Genomic DNA, 18,670 nt, shown 5'->3' with positions numbered 1-18,670 from the left:
CTCCGTAGCTGCCCCAATACAGAAAGAATGAATGCCAAACAGCCTAGGATCTTTCCCCACCCTGATGAGAGCCTTCCTCAATACTGCTAACAGGTGTGCTCTAGTAATCCTATTGTCATTTGCATGGCAAAATATTTCACCTGCCCGGAACCAGATTTTACTTGTAAAAATCTCCCACTCCCCTACTGGGCAACAGCCACCACCCCACTCCTGTTTAAAGGTACCCACTTTCCTACCTAATTGTTCCGTTTTAGATGCTCTCAACCAAATCCTTATTCTTTGCTGCTCCAAAACTATCTCATCACTTCGGATGCCCGCCTGACCTCTTAAACCCAGCAACTTTGATACCCGAAATGCCCCAAAAAATAACCAGAGCATGCATAACCTAAACCTAAAAAACTCCCACTCGTCATAGCAACACAATGGCAACTCTAACAACAGCTGCTACAATAAATCAAAAATCACTGGTTCTCTTAGCGGATTCTTGGTACTTTGCTCCCAGCTAAGACCTTTTAAAACCTTCCTCACCAGAACTCCCTTTACTGGGTCCTGACCCCACCATAGCTGGCCATTCAAAGAAATCCCTGCTAGTTTTTCTGAAATAGTTGTGTGTGATAAACCTTTGTTTATCAAGTGCAGTATGAATCCAAGTAAGATGTGTTCCTGTTTTTGCCACATTTCCAAAATGAGCGTTGATGTTACCATAACTTAGAAACTCTCTCCATGCTTTCTGATAGCTTCTTCTGGTGGAGGTAGCTACAGACTTTTCTACGAGCTCGACTATCCTCAATACCCCCACTCCCAAATGCGCTATGGAATCAGAGTCTTGTTGGTGTCTGCCGCTGGCGCCAAATTGCGAAACTTCTGCCAATAGAAGCGAGACAGAGCGTCTGCTATGTTGTTATTTGTACCTGGAATGTATCTAGCCTTAACTACGATATTCAGTTGCATACACTTTAACATGAAGGCTCATAAAAGATGTAAAACTCTCGAATCTTTTGCTTTCTGTTTGTTTATTAATTCAACAGCAGCCATGTTGTCAACATTAAAAAGAACAGATCTGTCTCTGAATTCTTCCCCCCAAAAAAACAATGCCACAATCAAAGGAAAGAGCTCCTGGAAGCCAATGCTACACCCTTGCTGTAAACACTGTTCGGGCCAACTTTCAGCGCATCAATGACCCTCCCAGAACAAGCAAAAACCTTTTGCACCTGACGCAGCCGAAAAAAGTTGTATCTGCCATATCATGTTTTCCTCAACAAAATTCAACGAAACTCCATTAACATCCTCAAGAAACTTCAGCCAGTTGTGTAGATCTGCCCTCACAGCCTTGGAAATCCGTATCCTGTGATGAGGGAGATAGGCATCAGACATCGACATGCCCAAACGCCTACAAAAAGTCCTCCTCACCCTGACCACTCTACAGGCACAATTCAAATAACCCAACAATTTCTTCACATCAATTACTGATAACAAAAAGGACCTAATCTCTTGAACTTTGTCACCAGGCAGGCTGGCCATCATGTCCAGTGTATCAATCTCAACCCCTAGGAAAGTCAACCTGGTGCTTGGACCTTCAGTTTTTTCCGGGGCCAACGGGACATCCAATTCATGTGCCATATCCTGAATCCTTTGCAACGCTGTCCTACATTGATCAATGTGACTAGAGCCAATGAACATGAAATCATCCAGGTAATGGCAGACCAAAGCATGACCGCTAAACTTTGTAAAGCACCATTGCAGAAAAGTGCTAAACATCTTGAATAGGGCGCAAGAAACTGAACAACCCATGAGGAGGACCTTGTCCACATAGAAAGCACCATTGAAATACATTCCCAACAGCTCAAAATCATCAGTAAGATGTATGGACAAAAGTCTAAATGCTGGTTAAATATCACTTTTTGCCAACTCTGCCTCTGCCCCCACTGACCTCAATTTCAACGTATCATCCACCGAAGCATAGGACACACTGGAATCCGATTGCGAAATAAAGTCATTGACTGACTGACCCTCCGGCCATGATAAGTGGTGGATTAGACAATACTCCCCAACTGCCTTCTTTGGCACTACACCCAGTGGCGAAACAATCAAGTTCTCAAGAGGACACTGCAGGAAAGGAGCAGCTATTTTGTCTGCCTTTAACTCTGAGTTTAGTTTCTGTTGCACTATCTGGGGGAGCACTTTAGCAGATTTTAAGTTGTCAGCACATCGCCTCTGCCTAGGATATCCAATTTTAAAACCATCTTTGAACCGCAGCCTCTATGTCTGGATAGTTCTCCAACCAGTGCGCTAAGTCCTCAACTCTAATTGGGGCATGGGCCCTTTGGTGGGTACTTAAACGCTGAACCTTTACCCAGCAGGAATCGCCCATGGTCACCAAATTTGGAACCCGCAAAACATTGGGTGAGTGGATGTTTTCTCCCACATTGCGAGCATTCATGTTTATACCTGCAAAATTGTCTGTTACAAAATCCTCTTTTAAAGTTCTAGCAGGCTCCTGAAACTGGTGTCTGTCCTCTCCCGTATCACACCGCCCCAGCCTGGGCGGGACGATGCTGAAAGGGCCGGGAGGTGACTGGCAAACCACTTGCAGTATGAGTTGTGGCTGGAGGGTGAGTAGCAGACATCCATTGGAGCCACAACTCAGGGTCAACGTCACCCCATGGCTTATCATGAAATATACTAATCCGGGCCCTAAACTCTTCGTCGTAACTTCACCACGCATAGCCACCAAAGTGCATTTGTGCCTTGCGAATTATGTCTATGTATTTAAACATAGCCACTGCCCTGTCTTGGTGACTCTCACAGAATATGCTCGCATATGTAAGGCCTTTTTGAGAGCTCCCACTCTTCTTCCTTAGAACCCTCCTTTGCCTGAATGTCCCTATGCAATAATTTAGAGACATCTAAAAACTCATGCCTCCAAATTCTATTTTTAGTCTTGTCGGATAAGTGGGAACCTAAAGGCATTGCAATACCCATATAGGGAAGTTTTTTTATGAATATTCTTATCTTCTTCCTCCTCCTCTTTATCATTTTTTGCTACCTCAACAACTGTCTTTGGTTGATTATTAGAGTTCCCTTCAGCTGGACAACTACCTTTGGCTTTGTCAAGCGTAACCACATTCTGCAGTACTTTCCCAGTTTTTCTGGTGAGCAAATCATTGTTTAAATTCCCCTCTCCAACACCAATAGATCTTGTTTCGTACTGTTTATGTTCAGATTGTTTCCACGTTGCCCACCACTGTGCCTTACCTTTTGGCAATTGTGATGAACGTCTTTGGAAGTCCTTGGAGTCGTCCTTCTGTTTGAGGTCGCTTAGCCGATCTTGCTCAATTACTTGGTCCGCTCTTGACTTCTGCAATACACTAAGCACACTTGCTGCCCCTGACAAACCCCTTTGAACCCCTCTCTTGTGCTTTTGATCCGTCTTGTGATCATCACATACCCCCTTCTCTCAACACCCCTCCTCCAATTCCTCTCTATCATCCCCATAGTCTAACGGTTCATCATGCATATCCAAACAAGTACCACTCACTCCAGGCTTCTCTCCATCACCCACACCACCACCATACGACCTCCAGTTAGACACCGACATCCGCTTCAAATGTCCAGCTTACAAAGGATAATCCACTCATGATCTTCCTTGTACTTCGGACCAACGTAGAAAAGCTGCATCGTGCTCTGCTGGCAGCCCTCTGGAACCTCCTGACTCTGCCACTTTTGATGCTGCTGCCTGTTTCCACAAGCCGTTCTGACCTGAATGATCCACTGTGCCTAGGCCCCCCCTTTTACCGACTTGCCACCCTTCGCTGCTGCTGCGGCCACATCTGAATGCTCCACCCATACCCACTGCCCAGACTGAGGACCCATTACCTTATCAAAAACTGGAGCAGGCTGTTTAATAACAGGGCAATTTGTGGGAAAATCAAAATCCTCCCCAGGTACTACATGCAACTGTTCAAAATGAGTACTTCCGTGAAAGACGGGTAATTGAGGTCCTAAAGCCTGCTCATTATCAGCCCCAAAACTGCGGTCAAACAACAATCTGACTCTTGCCCTTCTGAGAGTTTTTGACCAAAAAAGCTTCACCAGAAAATGCATGAAACTGCACCCCAGGGGCCTCTGAAATCACTGCCTTGCCCCTAGCACTTTTGAAAATGGAGCTCACAACTAGAGATCTGCAAACTGTCTATAGCTGAGGGAGTCGATAAAACATCCTTCTCAAAAGAGCCCTTCTTCCCGCTGTCACTGGAATAGGAAACCAGCGAAGAGGACCAATCTGACAATTTATTGATAGGCTCAATGTTTTCTTTACCAAGCCTAGTGCGCGCACAAGGCAAACCCCAGTTAGCTGATGGAAGTTCCGGCTTCGCCCTGCAGTGGAGGGGCTCACCCTCAGAAACAAACACGAGGCAGGAACCTTGCCGGCTATACTCCGCACCCGCTTCTTTCTTCCGCGGTATAGTGACGCCACATGCTCCGCCCTTGAGGCTCCTCCCTTCCTAGACGACACGCGGCCTTCCGAACGCCCTCTGCAGGAGACGTAGACCAGACGATTCCGTGTTGTTCCTGAAACGTCAAACCCCGGGGCCGCCACCTCAGCAAACCGCCTGGGGAGAGACATTGGAAAGGTTTCCTGGTCAGTAAAAGCATGCCCTGCCTCCTCGTTAACAGACGCATTTCTTACTTTGTCCGATGCCGGCAAACACGCAGAGACTGCCACAGCTACCCCCGTGTCGCCTTTCTTCACGGCCTTTCTAAACCCACCCAGGCCTCCCCAGGGACACCAGGCTGTAACAGGTCCCCCTGGCCCTCTGTGCACAACACCCGCATCGCCTCGCGAACACCCTCATTATCGGCCATAATAGCGCCGCAATGCCCGCACTCCAACCCAAGATAATGCAGAAATTACAATGGGTCAGGTCAAAGGCTTTATTTCGATAAAAAAATTATCATAAAAGCAGCACAGAAATCACAATGGTACAGTTTTAAAAAACAAAACAGTAGATTTTGCAATAAATATTTAAAAAGGATTTACACAAATGATACTAGCCTATTAGTTCATTAAGTTTTTGCAGATTAGCAAATCAAGTCAAAAGGCAGTTCATTGGATTGATACATTTTAAAATAGGATTAAACAGTCAATATTAGCCTTTTGGCTCGAATGGACCAAGCCCATGATAAAAATTTGGCTAAAGCACAAGCATAGGGCACACGGCTGTCAGATATGAGTATCCTAATTGCTGCCTCATGACTCCTAGTACCCAACTGTCGACATAAGTTTTTAAGCCAGACCCTCCTTGGTGTTGCATACTCGCTACACTCAAACATAAAATGTGCCAATGTCTCTGGTTTGGCGAGGCATGCTGGGCAGAGCTCTGACATTTCCATACGAGATTTCCATCGTGAAGTGAAAGAATTAAGAGGAAGGGTTCCTATTCTGAATCTGAAGTACAGGGCCCTATCAAAAGGTTTTCCAATAATATCGAGATACAATTCCCGTTTGGGTCGATCTTTGAACCTCAGAAAGTCCTCCGTGAGCCTACCCAAGGTGGTGCTAGTGTTCCTCTGAGAAAGGATCCAGTCCCAATAGAGCTTTTTAAGGACTAGCTTCGAGGGTGAAGTTCTATTCGACCATGCTTCTTTTAGGCCCAGTTTTGTTAGCAAGATCTTCATGTCTCTCAGCCATTTAATTTTGTGCCAACTTGGTGATGACATAATTTCAGCTAGTCCTTGGGCGTATCCGCTCAGTTCTTCCACACGCCAAATACGTGCCCATAGCAATAATGGACGAAATTTTGCAACATCATCAATTTGACGGCAGCCTAGGTCCAGCATTAAGGGGAGTGTCGGGGTACCCTGCGGAAGGGACATAATTGCTCTACAAAATTTATTTTCTGATCTCGGCAAAGCGTCAGTAATGGATGAGCCCCAAAGTTCGGCCCCATAAAGGGCAGAGCTAACACCTTTAGCTGAGTAAATCTCGAGGACTGTAGCTATTGGTCTTATTGTGCAGGATCGTTGCTCTTTCAAAAGGGCTCCTGTAATCCTCTTGTGAGTTAGCAACATTTTGTCCAAGTGTGGGGTCCATTCCATTTTGTGCGAGAGGCGTATCCCAAGATAGTCGAAAACCTCTACCCTTTCCAGGAGCACAGCATTCAGAGTGGGAGAGCGAACTTGTTGTTTAGGAGGATTCAGCACAAGGTACTTAGTTTTGCTTGTATTTATTAACAGACCTCGTTTGGTGCAAAAGGATTGAAAATTGTCCAAAAGTCTCTGGAGGCCCATCGGGGATTTAGAAATTAAAAGCGTATCATCCGCGAAGAGGAGGGTTGGTATACGTTCGCCAGCCAGGGATGGTTCATCTGAAGGATGTTTCCGAAGGTGCTCAACCACCCCATTGATGTAAAGAGAGAAAAGGGTGGAGGCTAGGACACATCCCTGGCGGACACCTCTCTCAACCGGGATACTACCCGTTTTCTCCCCCCCAGGGCCCCATCTAACCTGGGCAAAACTATCATGGTGCAGCCTGACAAGTAGGGATAGCAGATAATGGGGCAACCCCATATCGGCCAGTACACTCCATAAAGATTCCCTAGGTACAAGGTCAAAGGCAGTCTTTAAATCGATGAACGCGAGATAAAGACTGCCCTTGCCTATGACCACGACCTTCCAGTACACCATCATGAGTCTGAAAGCTTGCTCAATCGTCCCAGTGCCCACTCTAAAACCTGCCTGATAGTCAGAAAGAATTTTGTTTTCTTCTACCCAGCTTAAAATTCTGACCAGCAGGACCTTGCCGACTACTTTTTGGCTGATGTCTAACAAGCTGATCGGCCTATAGTTTGATGGATCGTCCCTGGAGCCTTTTTTGTGGATAGGGACCACCTCAGCCCCTTTCCACGATGAGGGAATGGGGGCACCTTTGCAAATGGCAGCAAGCAGAGAATGAATCAGTTTCCCCCATTTTACGCTATCAGACTTAAAAAGGTCGCCAGGAATGCCATCCGGGCCAGCCGCTTTTTGTGGAATAATAGTGCTTATTGCATATTCCACTTCCTTGATCGTGAAATCAAAGTCAGTAGGCCGGATGTCATAAGTTTGAGGGAGGAATGGTAAAACCACCTCTCCCCCATCAGAATCACCATGGCGAGTGTAAAGTTTGGAGAAATGTTTGACCCACGCCTGACTTGGGATATTGCAGGTTATCAGGTCGCTATCTGGCCTGTTGCGATCTCTTATGGTATCCCAAAACCATTTCGAGTCTTTTTTAGAGCTAGCTTCTTTAAGAGTTAACCAATAAGCATCTTCCCACTCCCTTTTTGCTAGCCCCAATGATCTCTTATGTTCTTGCCTGGCTATCTGGATTAGGGGTTGGCACTTGCCCTTGACAGCCTCAATTAGCCTTGTTTTGGCTTTCCTGCATGATGCAGAATACCAGTCATGTTTCCCTTTGCTTTTATTCTGTGGCATGATTTTCCCTGCAGTCCCCTTTACCCAAAGAACTTCCCCTATAGTTTTTATGGCTGCTTCATATATGGATGTAACCCTATCTACAGCCATGGGTGGGTCTATAGAACTAATCTCCACTTGTGAGGCTTTGAGTACCTCTTCAATAGTGGAGAGTTTATCAGCATTGCTCGAGATTTTATTCCACTTAAGGCGTCTTCCACAGGAGGAAACAGTGACCCCTAGTGGGCAGTTAGATGGTACTGGTGGCACTCCAGTAGACCAAGGATTCATATTAGATAAAGAAAGTGAGTTGTGGTCACTCTCTATGGTCGATATAATAACCATATCAATGACTGAACTCCAGAGCTCCCGGTCCAACAGAATGTAGTCGATCCTTGAAGTATGACCAACCCTATTGAACGTTGGGGCACCCATCCGGTCAGAAGATGTACGGCCATTAGTGGCTCTCAGTCCAAACTCCAGAGTCAATGCATTTAACTGTATTGCACTACGAGTCCAGCGCTTGATAGGAGGGATAGAGAGTGTGGGGATACCCCATCTACTATCTTCTTCTCCTAGATCAGGGATTCCGTCCAGGGGAAGTGGCTCGTATGTGCAGTTGAAATCTCCTGCTATTAGGATGTGATCAGGTTCTTTATAGTCCCTAAGATGGGCCTCAAGGTCGGATATTACAGATGAATTACACCCATTTTTGGTGCCTCTAGCATAGACATCGTAGAGATCTAAGGTCAGACCACCACGATGACTAGACAGAGAGATACCAAGGATATCTGGGTTATCTATCCGCTTAAGGGTTATTCGGCAGTTAAGTAAGATGCTTGCCCAAATGATGAGCCCCCCTGAGGGACGCCCCTTCCCTTGCTTGGGTTTTTCAGCTGGGACAAAAAAAGTGACAAACCCAACCCAGTACAGTGGCTCAGTGCTCCAGGTCTCCTGGAATACAAAGATCTTATGAGCTTCGACCAGATCGTTCCACTCGGGCAAGCCTAGTTTCCTAGTGATCCCCGCAAGGTTCCAACTAAGAATTTTTATTTCACCCCTAGTTGGTTCACCTCTAGTTTTGATAGTAATTTTGGGGGTGATCGAACCTACACAGTCCCTGTCTGGGGCATGGGGTATTGGTTTGATAGCTGCCACAATTGAAAGGTTGGGACAGGGAAGATGAGAGATGGCTGAGGGAGCCTCCTCCTCACCCCTATTGGTATCAAGGTTTGAGGCGGAAGCTTCCCTGGAATTAAGTCAGTCAACCTCATCTAACACACAAAATCTATTTCGATGGGCAAACTGTGAGACAAAGGGGTCAAAAGGAGGGGGCAGTCCTTGCCAAGGTTGCTGCCACTGATGAGTGATATGTTGTGGAGGTTGTGGAGGTTGCTGCCACTGATGGGTAATATGTTGTGGGGGTTGTGGAGGTTGTAGAGGCTGTTGTCACTGGTAAGTAATATGTTGTGGGGGTTGTGGAGGTTGTGGAGGTTGCTGCCACTGGTAAGAAGTATATTGTGGAGCGTGTGTATACCCTCTATTAATTGGGAAGGTAGATCTAGGGAGATTTTGTCTTGGGGGCATGGGTAAGAAATAGGACAAGGGAAGTGGATTAATTTGTGAGGCAGGTCCGCTACTAGGTGTGTTACATATATAATTCGCTGCCCCTGTGTCCCTGAAGTTAACAGTAATGACATCTCCTGCTATAGTCTTGGTATTCCTACCCACCCAATCACCTCTACATACAGAAAGAATTTCGCCGCTCATATGGCTGGGTAGGGGTTTGTGCAGCTGGAGCCACTGGGCACATTTGTTTCTTAATTCGACAAAGGTTTCTCTTGCTCCCTCCTTCAGTGGCGGAACACCCGTCAGGACAACCACAAAGGGAGAAACTTCCGGTGGCAGGCTAATTGTCTTAAAGCGAGCCTGCTTTGTCTTAGGTTCTTGAGGCTTGTTTAAAGGAAGAGATAGTGTCGCATTAGTAGCCAACCCGTTGAAACCCTTAGCTTGTAGATTGCCCGCTTTAGTTTGGCCAGCGGATGTTTGTATAGCTGAAGCGGAACCTACCGCGCTAGGGGTAGGTGAGGGTGCAACAGATTTGCTCCCTGTTTGGAACGAATGCTGTATTGCTGATGCCTTACTAACTGATGGATTATTGGCCTTGATAGGAGGGTCTTTTGAGAGCTTGGTACAGAGTGCATTTTTGGGAGGTACTTCTTGTGGTGCCCCATGCATCTGTATAGACCCATTCCCACTTGCCTTATTGGCCCATTTCGAGTTAATTAGCGACGTCAGTCTATCAAGTTTAGATATTAAGGGCTTGATTTGAGCCGCTATTGTAGCTTCAAGATCCGATTTTAGGTCTATTACCATATTTTCGACCCAACAGGGTATGCCTAAAGCGGAGTTAGGGGTGGGTGAGACCAGGTTATGATTCCTAACTTTGGCTTTGGGTTTTTCTTTAAATTACAATGACAAAGGAGGGCAGTAGAGGTATATGGCCTGCGGTGATGCTACTGTATATTAAAGGACAATAGTATCAACTTCATCTGTGACAGTGCTCCAAGTAATTTGAACAACGATTGCCCCTGGTTGTTAAAAGAGAGCAGATAAATCCACACTCAACTAGCAAAAACAGAAATCAAATCCTAAGCCACATCCACAGAACAACGTAAACAGTCCAAATAATAGCCTTCTTAGTCCTTTTTCATGATGGTTTATTCAGATTGAAGTATGTTCAAATTCAATGTGCTTCACTCCATCAATGTAACAAGTAGCCACAAGTTGAGCCAACATGTGTTTCGTCTAGGCACATCACCTCAGACTTTATCAGGGCAAGAAACTCAAGTATCCAGTGAAGGGTCAATATGTGCGATGACCAAAAATTCGGCCAACCATCAATATTGCTGTTATTCCAACAAACGGCAAAGTCCTAGAGTCACAAGTTATTAAAACCTTCGTATTAGGTAAAATCATTCTAGACAGCAGCTGTAGATCGACTTTGCCGAATATTAAATCAGGAGAACTGGTGAATATGTTCCAGTATTCCTAAGCTGTAGAAAAGTCAAGAAACAAATCAGAGAGTACTTCTTTCCAAGGTAGAATATCGGCGTGCTGATGCAGTAATTACTTGACAGTCAGCAAAAATTCCACCACGAACCCTAGGCAAAGTCGCCGCAAGTGTCTTACGGCAAAAAGGCACCCCTATATATAACCTTTTTTAAGTCCCGCCCCTTACCCTACCTACACCTATCCCGATGTATGGCCAGCTCTATTGCGCGAAAACACCCAGGGGGAGACCGGCTGGTGCCATGCTCCCCCTAGGTCCCACATTGATGTCCAAGGTGTCACTAATAGTGAGCTCGTCATCCCAAGCCCTAAGAGAGGCAATTTGGTGCTTCATTAAACATTTAAAAAAATGAAAACAGACAGGGCGAATGTCTTTTTTAGTATGGGCAAGGTCTTTTAAAAAGCGTCATAATGTAAACTTAATGAGCACAGTAAACAACCCTCACACAAATCGTGTTGTCCCCCCACCTGCTGTTAGATCACAGTCAAGGATGATAATTGCTGACACCGGCACTGTGCGATACACGTGTCTTCCCCTGATTTTGAGATTTCATTCAACTGGTTTCTGTCTCTTGAAACTTCAACCTGCTATTTAGTGCAAATGAGCAACTTTTCTGAAAATAAAAGAAGGCCTCAGGCATCCACTAAGTCAGTTCATGGGTAATTAGTATTGTCATTTAACAAGACATGCATTCTTCAGTAGGTGAGAAGAATCCGCACAGCAGGACATGCACCCACACCTTACTTATCAAAGCCAGACACAAAGGGAAGCATAAACCATACCCACAAGTTGATCTCTAAAATGAATTCAGAAGGAAAAGTGTCTGAGGATAGAGCAGGAAGTAGTAGAGACAGCACCATTGATTGATGCAATATATGGAGCAACTTTTGTTTCAGTAAAAGCATAGAAAGATATATACGCATATGGCGTAATTTAATATGATTTGTCAAATTAATGCAATGTATCCATAGATGTGTGTGCGGACACTCCTATCAAAATGAATCTTTCTAGAATACAAACTGCAATATGATTTTGTTGGGTTTTAGGGTATGTTTAAATTACTAACAAACTGAATACATCGAAAAGTAAACTCACTTATACCCACAATGCTGTAAACTTATGCCCAGGGCTACTGGAATTATGCGATTCTGCAGCCGCTACTCCCCCCCACATAATTATGTGTTTGCTGGATTTGCAACATAATTCATCATTGCCTGCATAACCTGCAGATTCAAAACATTTATTGTAACTGATCAAATGTTACTAAGAAGGTTGCAACATGTTTGTGCTTTTTCTTGCATAACTTAGTCAACCCTGTCACATAATTTGGTGCTCCCCTGCCAGGAAGCATTTAGTTACCACCAGAACTGTGTAAGAACTTCTGTCCTGCAGGTTACAAAAAGGACTGCACAAAAATGCTGGAATCCTTCAGGCTATGCATTTAGATTTTGAGCACATGACCTGTATGTTACATGCAGTACTATTTTACGGCATTAACCCTCTAAAACGTTTGTGATCGGGGCAGAGATCGTTGTTGTAGTCTAGGTGGCTGGTGACGAGGGCCTGCGTGGTGGCCTTTCTGGTGTTTATGGGGATCCAAGATTCTGTGGAGCATGCAGAGGGTGTGAAAGCACAAGTAGGCAACTGCGTTGACTTGTGTTTCTATTGTAAGTTATATGTTGAGGATGATGCTGAGGTTACTTGCAAGGTCTGTTGGTTTGGGTGTTGGTCACCAGCTGAGATCCCATATGGAGGTGTTCTTCTGAAAAGATCAGTACTTTTGTTTTGTCGGAGTTAGGCACGAGGCAAATGTCTCTCATCAAATTGGTTACATTTGCCATGGTGCTGCGGAAGTTGTTTTTGGCGTTGGTAGGGTCTTCGGTGAGTGAGAGTATGAGTTGAGTGTTGTTGCATAGGAGATAATGTTGAGGCTGCGGAATATGATGAAGTCTGTGAGTGGGGTCCTTTAAATAATGAATAGGGTGAGGTTGAGGGTTGACAATTGGGGGTGCGTTGCAGGAGATGTTCAGTGTGCGTCCTGAGCGGAAGGAAGTGGTCCATTTGTGGCTGTATAGGATGGTGTGGACTCTATTGACAAGGGAATGATGGAAGACATTGTTGAAAGCAGCGGAAAGGTCTAGGAGGATCAGAGTCACACATTCTCAGCGGTCAAGGAGAGATCGGATGTAATCTGTGGCTGTGATCAGCGTGGTCTCTGTGCTGTGGTTGGCACGGATTCCTGATTTTGAGTGTCACGTGGTTGGTTGAGTTCCAAGAATTCAGTGAGCTCTTGGTTGATGGCTTTCTTGAGTACTTTTGCCGGGAACGGGAGCAGGGAGATTGGTCTTTAGTTTTTGAGGTCTCTGGGGCTAGCCAAGGGCTTTTTCAGAAGGGGTCTGACCTCTGTGTGTTTCCATCAATCTGGAAAGGCTACTCTGGAGATGGCAGTGCTGAGGATGCTAGTGAGCTCTATACTATTAGGGTCTGTTCTGAGGTTGTAGAGATGGTGGGGGCAAGGGGCAGTGGGGGCCCCGGAGTGGATGGACGACATGAAGGTAGATGTGGTCTGAGCCATGAGTGGAGACCAGGTGGTTAGTGTTCGGCTGGTAATTGCTGGTTGCTTGCAGTTGTCAAGACTGCGGGTGGTGAGTTGGGGGTCAAAGTTGTTGTAAATCATGGCTATTTTGCTGTGGAAGTAGTCCGAGAGGGAGTTGCAGAGTTCTTGGGAGAGGTGGATGGTTTTCTTTGTGGTTGGAGGGTTGGTGAATTCCTTGACGATCTTGAATAGTTCCTTCATGTAGTTGGCCACAGTGTTGATGCGGTTAGTGAAGGTTGCTCTCTTGGCTTCCTCAATGCGCCAATGGTAGTCACTAAGGGCAGCTTTGTGGGGCACTCTGTCAGAGCGGTCCTTGGAAGCTCACAAATGCTTCTTGAGTATTTAGCAGTTTAGCTTGGTGTTTCTGAGCTCTGGGGTGTAATAACTGGCTTGTTTTGTGGCTTTGTTGGTTTTGGCAGGTTATGGCGGGGCAACTTCATCAGTGCATTTGGTAATCCAGGTGGCAAAGTTCCAGGTGGCCTGGTTAAGATATAATAAGGTTTCAGGTTGAGTGGTGTTGAGGGATTGGGCCCATTTCATTTTGGTCACTTTCCCCAAACTGCAGTGGGTGGCACTGTGGTGCTTGGTGCTTGTATGTTGAGCTCTGTCGGAGGAGGAAAAGTGGACGATGGCGCGGTCGGTCCAGGTTAGCTCTCTGATGTGGGTGAATTAGAGTCTGTCGCTGGAGGTGAAGATGGCATCAAGTGTGTATCTGGCTTTGTGTGTGGGTTAGTTAATGAGTTAGGTGAGGCCAATGTTGTTGAGGTTCTCTAGAAGGGAGGCGGTGTTGGTGTTGTGGGGGTCGCCATGTGGGGGTTGGGGTTAATGACCAGGGGTGCAATGAGGTTGGAGAAGGTGTTGCAGAAGGCTGGTCGGGATCCCGGTGGCGAGGATGACTTTCATCGGGGCGATGGAGTCGGTTTGTAGTCGGAAGTTGAGGTGTTACATGAGGGTGTGGGGGCGTCATTGGTGATGGTGCATTGGATGGTTTCCTTGAAGAATATGGCGATGCCTCCACCGTGTCTCTTTGCAGGGTCTCTGTGTATGATCTCGTAGCTGATGGGCATGGTGGTGGAGATATCAGGGTTCGCAGTGGGGGTTGAGCCACGTTTCGTCATGAAGGCCACGTCAGGGGAGAGGGTGGTCATGGTGTCCCAAATGTCTATGGAGTGTTTGCAGAGGGAGTAGATGTTTAGCAGGATGCATTGGAGTGGTGCCGGGTTGTGCATGGTCTGTGCGCGTGTGGTTCAGTGCAGGCCGGTAGTCCTGTACAACATGAAAAGTGGCAGTGGTGGCAGGTGAAGGGACCTTTGGTTGATCGCAGGGAGGCTGTGAAGCAGTTGGCGCTCAGAGTCTAGGGCCAGGAGGTCCTTCTTGGGGTAGTGGTGGATGGTGGGAGGGCCAGGGGTTCTGGTGCTGGGTGCGGTCCAGGCACAGATGGGTGCAGACGTGCTTGCTTTGAGTGGCGTGGCAACGCAGCAACCTCCTTAAGTAGTCCAAGGGTGCTATGAGGTTGCAGGTGGTGTCGCAAAAGGCTGGTGGGGGTCCTGGTGGCGAGGATGCCTTTTATCATAGCCATGGCGTCGGTTTGTTGTCGGAAGTTGAGGTGTTCCATGACGGTGTGGGGTCATCGTTGGTGATGGTGCATCAGATGGTTTCCTTGAAGATTATGGTGATGCCTCCGCCATAACTGTTTGTGGGGTCTCTGTGTATGATCTTGTAGCCAATGGGCATGGCGGTGGGGATGTCGGGGTTCGCAGTGGGGTTGAGCCATGTTTCGTGATGAAGGCCAAGTCGGGGGAGAGGGTGGTGAGGGTGTCCCAAATGTCTATGGCGTGTTTCTAGAGGGAGCGGATGTTTAGCAGGATGCATTGGAGTAGTGCTGGGTTTTGCTTGGTCTTGTGCGCGTGAGGTTCAGTGCGATCCAGTTGTCCTGTGCAAGATGAGAAGCAGCAGTGGTGGCAGGTGAAGGGTCCTTTGGTTGATTGCGGGGAGGCTGTGAAGTAGTTGGCGTCCTTTTTAAGAAGCAAAGGAATAAAATGGGCTATTAAGCAGTTTTTCTTTTATGAGGATCTTGACACTTGTTCATAGTGTTGCTTACCTGTTACTGTTGGTGCATTACAACTGTGAAGTACAGGGTTTAGGGCTTTTTACTTCCCTTGTACCTTGGCTTTCCTTGAGCCTGGTTGGTGAGCTGGATTTTGCGTATGTCTGGATAGAAAGAGATCCCGAGCACTGGTGTAACGTACTCTTCTCTCCATCATTCCAAGGAGGCACTGTGAGCAGACATGACACTTGCTTACTGGGCTTCATTCATGGCCTGCAGAACGCCTATGGCAAAGCACTACCTAGCTAATATCCAACTATCAACACATCGAACTTTGTTAATGCACACCAGTGTTGGTTTGATGCAGAAGGTTAATGAGAATAGAGAGACTATCAAATTAATCCCCATCCTACAATATTAACACCAAGTCCAAAGAATAAATGTAAAGCCACATTGCTTTGGCCAAACTTGGCCAAACGTATCCCTGAAACAAAGGAATAACTTTGTATATCATTAAGAATCACTGAATGAAATAGAGCAGATTAAATTAAGTTACTTATGAACCCAAATTGTAAATCATGCCTTCTTGGCATATATGAAAGATTAAGGCAGTAGTCATGTAGGAGAGGTCTGCACATAAACAGCAAGGATGGTATAGGAACATTATTTTCACTGTGAAACAATCAATTGTGGTATGCACAATTGCAAATCATAGACAGATACTGGTACAAGAACCTCCATAATGACTTGCAGGTAGCAAAATGTGAGTCAAAATTAACTTTTTTAGGTTAAGCCTGGCAGCTTGCATGCGCAGCTCTGAGAGGCATGCTGAATTCAATTTAATTCAGCTTTATTTTGGCTCAAAAGGCCATAAAAGCACATAAAAGACAGTATTCAGTAAAAAGCATAAATAGTAAAAAATATAAATATTGTTAAAATACAACACATTACAGTTATGAGGGTTATAAATACAACAGATTTTAAATAATTAAAAGATTGTTAATTAATAGGTGCACTATGGTGAAGGATGTGGAGAAATAGCAGGAGGGCCAAGCGTTAAGATCCAAGACTGAGCATAGGAAATGCAGTTTATCACATTACTATATCAACCAGTGTTAGGTTTCCAATTAATATGCAGAGCTTTGCTCTAACTTTCCACCTAGACCATCGATAACATTTAGTGCAAAAATGAATGGCTTACTGAGATCAGTTCATAGTATACTATGGGCAACTTGGTATTCTCTAGTGTCAGGGTCGGACTGGCCGTAACGAGCACTAGGCATTTTTCTCGTGGGCCGCCAGGATGGGGGCAGGTTTTAAACCCCTGGGGTCTGTTTTTGTCACTGGGGCTGGTTTTGCAGCGTAGAATACCGGCCCCCAGTAACAACAAGCATTGGAAATGCAATAGGTCTCGCACCATTAGAGTTAGTGCTTTTAGAATTGTTTATGGGTTTTTTTTGTAAATGTTTAGCATTTTTGTTTCCTGTAGCCAATGCTAAAGAATTACAAATAAAAAAAGCCATAAACATTTCTTAAAGCTCTAACTGAAATGGTCTGAGACCTATTGCACTGTGTGAGGGTGAGGGGTTGAGGATGAGTGAGGGTGAGGGTGAGAGTGGGTGAGGGTGAGTGAGGGTGAGGGGTTGAGGGTGAGTGAGGGTGAGGGGTTGAGGGTGAGTGAGAGTGAGGGTGAGTGAGGGTGAGTGAGGGTGAGTGAGGGTGAGGGGTTGAGGGTGAGTGAGAGTGAGGGTGAGTGAGGGTGAGGGGTTGAGGTTGAGGGTGAGGTGTTGAGGGTGAGTGAGGGTGAGGGTGAGTGAGGGTGAGGGTGAGTGAGGTGTTGAGGGTGAGTGAGGGTGAGGGTGAGTTAGGGTGAGGGGTTGAGGGTGAGTGAGAGTAGTTGAGGCTGAGTGAGGGTGAGTGAGAGTGAGGGTGAGTGAGGGGTTGAGGGTGAAGGTTTGAGGGTGAGGGTGAGCACACAAGCTTAGGAGTATGTCTTAGCACAACTTGCCCTCACCAATCACCTTTCACTTCTCAGGGCCTATGGACTTTCAAGGCTACAGATAGCATCTGCCATGTGCCTTAGAGGAACATTTATGTTTTAAAAATGTATTTGACAAATAATTATCGATCCATAGTTCAGCGCCGGCGAGATTATGCATTTTTGATATTTTTTGTTGCTGCACAGGCACTCGTGAGCATCATCTTTACCAGACTATACTATGGGTGGGCCGAGAGTTAGGCAGTCCAGGATCTGGGTGTTGCCATTTTAGAATGGCCCCTTACTTGCCAACTGATGGAGAATTGTTGGGTGGTCTCACTACTACTCGCTGATCTTGTAATTCATGCTCTAATACAAATGAACACTAAATAGCTTTTTATTCACCATCTCAGCAAGAGGCCAACAATTGAATAAGCAGAGTGTGAACCCTTCAGTGAACAGCACCAGTGTAAGTTGTGGATGACTTGAGGATTGTCGCTCATATTTTAACAGATTCGTAACTATTTCACATACATCTTTTTAGTACGAAAGATTCGCTGTTTTTTATTTTCTCATCTCTGATGCATTTTACTTGTTTCTTTTCATTCCTGCATAAACCATAGAGCCAACTCGGCACAAACGTGTTATAATGTGGTCAGAGGGAGGGGCACTAGATGACGAGATGTGGACTACCGCCACATTATGCAAGCTTGCCAGAGCCTCTGTGCCTTGTGGTAAACTACAGCTGTTCTTGAAGTGCTCAGAGCTGCTTCTTCATTCAACGTAAGCCATCGCTTCACTCCAATGAGAGCATCTGAGCATCCTGAAATTGACGTCCTTTGCATAATAAAAGTGTTTACATACCTCAAGCTTCTTTCTCTAGGATTCTTTCTGTAGGATTTCCTTCTGTTTCCTGCTCAATGGTTTCTTCAATGAAATGTTCTTAATTGCTTGTTTCTTTGCTGATTTTTTGGAGAGCAGAACTAGAGCACAGCTTGTAGCTACTCCTTTCAGTCTTTCGTCATATTTCAGTTACTGGTGCGTGTACTGCATCATTGAGGCACACGGCCCTGGTGCTGGGTGTGCAGGGTCGATTTTTACATTGACACAAACATGGGAAATAAGTGGTGCAAATTGAAATTATACTGTTTTCGTGCATGCTATTTAAAAAACAAAAATACGCTATTCCCTCAAAGTTATTACCAGCAAAATAACGAGAGTGTAGTTTGCACAAAGCTCTAAAATAGCACTGGAAACAAAGACAACAAGTGAAAGCAAGTTGCGGTAAAGCGGGTTTGGGCTTTCATTTAATGTTATTCCCGAAATGTGCTCCAGGCAACACGTTAATCTCTTTGTACGTCGTGTTTGTGCTGCATATTTGGAGGCTTGACAATAACATGCTAGTTGGGGCTGAGCAACACCAAAATGGTTAAAGGGACTGTAAGAAGGGACGGTGCAAGGAAAACAAACTGCGAGGGGCGGAAGGAAGGAGACAATGTAAAAAAAATTCAAATGAAAAGA

The sequence above is a fragment of the Lissotriton helveticus genome, chromosome 2_1 (genome assembly GCF_964261635.1).
Source record: "Lissotriton helveticus chromosome 2_1, aLisHel1.1, whole genome shotgun sequence".
Lineage (NCBI taxonomy): Eukaryota > Metazoa > Chordata > Amphibia > Caudata > Salamandridae > Lissotriton > Lissotriton helveticus.
This window is presented reverse-complemented; position numbering follows the sequence as displayed.